Consider the following 3,720-nt stretch of genomic DNA (forward strand, 5'->3'; position numbering starts at 1 on the left):
AATTGACCTCCCTTTTAATTTAGTGTTACACTACCAAAGGGTTAAATAAACTGATTATTTATTTAATTAATTATTTATTTATTTAAAGTACGACTTTGGGAAATGCATGAATTTTAAACATCTTTTTATAGGAGTGATCGTGGAGTCATGTGGGATGTTTTAAAAAGAGGAAACCACAAGGAGCATAATTGGTAATTCGAGCGTTTTTGCAATTAGCAGTCGCCTTAATCATTTCTACACCTGCACAAGGCCGCTTTACAGCAGCTCAAAAATTAAAGAAGTTAACTCTTCGAAGTAGGGGTTTCTTAAAACTTTTAACGATAAAAATCAACGGTAAAAGACGACGTTTCGACTTCACTTCGGTCATTATCAAGTGAATGATAAAATTGAAACAGTGAATATACATATATATATTATTACGTAGCTAACTGCAGACAGTACTGTTTCGGCCTTCTGGGCCTCATCAGTGCAATTCTGAAGTCTTCGGATGGAGGTTAAGCTTATAAAGCCACCTCAAATGTCCCACACATGTGGTACACCTAAGCCATGCCAGAGTGCTCAAACTAGCGAGCCAGCGAGCTTATGCATAAAAGTCCGATTGCAAATTGAGAGTCGGTCTTAACTCATGAATAAAAAACATTTCGTGGACGGACAAGGCAGTCAAATTTGTTCGTGCACTTCATCAAAACACTAAAATTCTTTGTAGGATCTTTTGGAGCCCAAGAATGTTTGTCGCGAAAATGCTTCCCAATTGATGAAAAATAGTTTTAGTGTTCTTCAACACGTTGGTGCAGATGGCAGCGTGTGAAACCACAGGTATCCCAAACTCTGTGTTGTGTTTTGAATTTTTGAGAGCTTGTACGGTGAGTTTTAGTCGATACAAAGGCACAAGGCTTAATAAAAGAAATAAGCTAACGTTGCACTCACTCGTCTGTTGTCTCTTTGTGATCGTTATTTGGTAATCTAAATTTGGTGCCATTCTGTCCTCTATTTCGCGAGATTCTCTAAAAGAGAGATAAGGTAGGCAACGCTCACCCGTCGATCGGCCAAGTAAACCGAGAAATCGAGGCAAAAAAGGTGGCTAAAATCCTTCAATCCGCCTCAAACTCGGCCAGCGACATGTTTGAAGATTGTATCGAACATTTAGTTAAGAAAATAGTCTCGCTATCCACTGTACGATGGAAAATTTTCCACAAAATATCAATTTCTCCGTCTGTCAACAGTTTTTGTTGTGTTTCATTATTGCATGTCCATAGCCGTTAGTCAGTGTTATGAATGGTGTTATGTTTTTTCACAATTTCGGCTTTTTGTCTTTCACTACTGTTGTCGACTTAATTAAAAGCACTCACCCTTTGCATTGGCGTTCTCATTTGCAATTTTGACAAATGGAAGAAGCAGCTACGGAAGGTCTTTCCGGTTTCGACCGCCGGAAAGTTTCTTTGCTCGAGCGTTCAAAGCCTAAAGGTACTCAGTACAAAGATAAGTGGGGTGTTGATGTTTTCCAAAGATTATGATGTTCACCGAGTGCAAAGTCTTGAAGAAAGGCTACATTCTTTTGGAAACTGATTTCCAATCACATGTGTTTGGATATCCTAACACGTGTCTTTTAATCACGCGTGTTTGGATCTGTTCTTTACCGGGCCCCAGGGGGCATCCATGTGACCCAAATGAGGCCACACAATTGGTTAATTACCTCATGCATATTAATTAGTTTGAGAAATTTTGTTTCCTACCTATCCTTCGTCGGGAACTGCATCTCATTGCAGAGCCATGGAACACACAATATTCAAAAACAGAAACGATTTGAAGTTGAGGATGGCAGACCAGATGTTATGCTTTTTCTGCCAGAAGCCTATGGAACACACAATTACTTGCTAAATGTCGACATGGAGGATGTAAATACTTGCCAAGACAGATACCTTGAGAATGCAATCGATTACAACGAAGATTTGGAAGAGTTAGTGGCATTAATCAAGCCAGATTATGAGCCACCCTAAAATGGGAACGAAGCCCTCACATTATATTGCGAGATAACAAACTTTTTAAGAAACCTGTAGCGGCTTAATATTGCGAAAACGAAACATATACTCACGTTACAGGAAATGTCATTACATAGGACTTTTGTCCAAGGTTATCTCTGTCACTCGGTTGAACAAATTTGATTGGAGAACATAATGCCGGAAATAACCTCTTGATAGACAAACGTCTTCGTCACCGGCTGAAGGGTGATAAAATGTGCACTTTCTCTGCAATGGGGAAAAAGGGTTCACCTGGGCATTGGTGGGCCTCTCGACATACGTCTATATAATCGACTTCCTTTTACTAGTAAACTGCTGTAGTTTCCCCCAGCCCCCTCTTCAGTGCACGCCTAGCGCAATTTAACCCTAACCGAAATGCAGCCGGGCCTTTGATGTCATCATTTTATCAACTGTCTACCAACTTTCAAGTTATATCACTATTTAATTACAGAATATTATATTATCTGGAGCTTTCATAGCTAACAACACAATTCCTCAGCTGGCTGGACCATTGATAACGAAAAGCAGTGCACTGAAAGCGTATCCATACACACATTATCGTAAAAGTATGGAACATTTTAAAGCTGCAGGCGACGTTCGTAAAACAATTCCAAATATATCGTGCTTACGAAGCCAAAAAACGGCAAATAAAGAGTTTTCACATACAATACCTCTCTTTAAAAATGCTTCGCAAATTGCGCTATTGCGAGCGTGTTTCGTTACAACATGTGCCAAAATACCCCGTAATTTACCTACTTCCTCATTCATGTTTGCACGCGAGAACACCAAAATTTAGAGTGGAAAACGAGAAAGCCTGGTGTCTAGATTCTAAAGTCGGAATCGGAACTCGGAAAATGAAGTCGGAAGTCGGAAGTCGGAAGTCGGAAGTCGGAAGTCGGAAGTTGGAACTTGGAAGTCAGAAGTTGGAACTTGGAAGTCAGAAGTTGGAAGTCAGAAGTTGGAAGTTAAGCTGGAAATCGAAAGTTGGAAGTCGGAAGTTGGAAGGCCCTTCTCGGCTTTCGTAGGATTCTTCTTTGACTATCCAGGATTTATCCCGCAGCGATGAAGTTTGAGATGTGATGTTTATGTGGTTTTGCATGGTTTCCTTACGCTTTCCTGCGGCGTTCGTCACTTGTTTCGTTGCATTTGTTTCTTTTATTGCCATTTTTACTCTCTGTGCAGCCGCCGTCTTCAAATTTGTTTCCCTTAGGATTTATGTCCGCGCGGGTTTTCAGCAAGAAGCGAAACAAGTTCTAAGAAGATACAATCAGCGACAAAATTGTTGACACATTGACCATTTCTACCCCCTATTTTACATTTCTTCTATCTTTTAGCCTTCTTAGGTAGCCCAATTCGCCCCCTTCCCCCCCACAAAATGTTGTAGCGAGATTCCCGAGATATTTAAGTACGAATAGACAACATTGAATGGGGGAGGGGGGGTCTTATCAAAAATTTGGAGCATGATTCAAATTAGAGTGTTATTTTACACTTAAAAGGAACTGTTTAAACACAATGTGTCAACCAATTTTGTCGCTGATTGTAGGTGAAAAGAGAATCTCCATGTTGATGGTTTTATGACAAGCACTGTAGTGTGAACGTACTCTCTAATAATTCGAACGCCGGCGATATCTCGCCAATACAACGTCAGTTCAATTTTGTTTTTGGATACCAAGAGGACTACCCTGCGAGCAGAGGCCCTTCG

The 3,720-nt window shown here is 40.4% G+C and overlaps 1 protein-coding gene across 2 annotated transcripts in view; it reads right to left on the minus strand.

Moving 5' to 3' along the window:
* The window catches only part of LOC138042496 (uncharacterized), a 22,258-nt gene extending 20,196 nt beyond the window's left edge, over nucleotides 1–2,062 (minus strand). Inside the window, exon 1 of one of the 2 annotated variants that reach the window (XM_068888404.1) lies at nucleotides 1,734–2,062. The gene's annotated coding sequence lies outside the window, so the exon portion shown is untranslated. Of the gene's footprint in view, nucleotides 1–1,349; nucleotides 1,595–1,733 lie in introns of those variants that run through there. The other variant, XM_068888403.1, reaches the window with a different exon arrangement.
* Nucleotides 2,063–3,720: the final 1,658 nt, after the last annotated feature.

The sequence above is a fragment of the Montipora capricornis genome, chromosome 3 (assembly GCF_036669925.1).
Source record: "Montipora capricornis isolate CH-2021 chromosome 3, ASM3666992v2, whole genome shotgun sequence".
In the NCBI taxonomy this organism is placed as follows: domain Eukaryota; kingdom Metazoa; phylum Cnidaria; class Anthozoa; order Scleractinia; family Acroporidae; genus Montipora; species Montipora capricornis.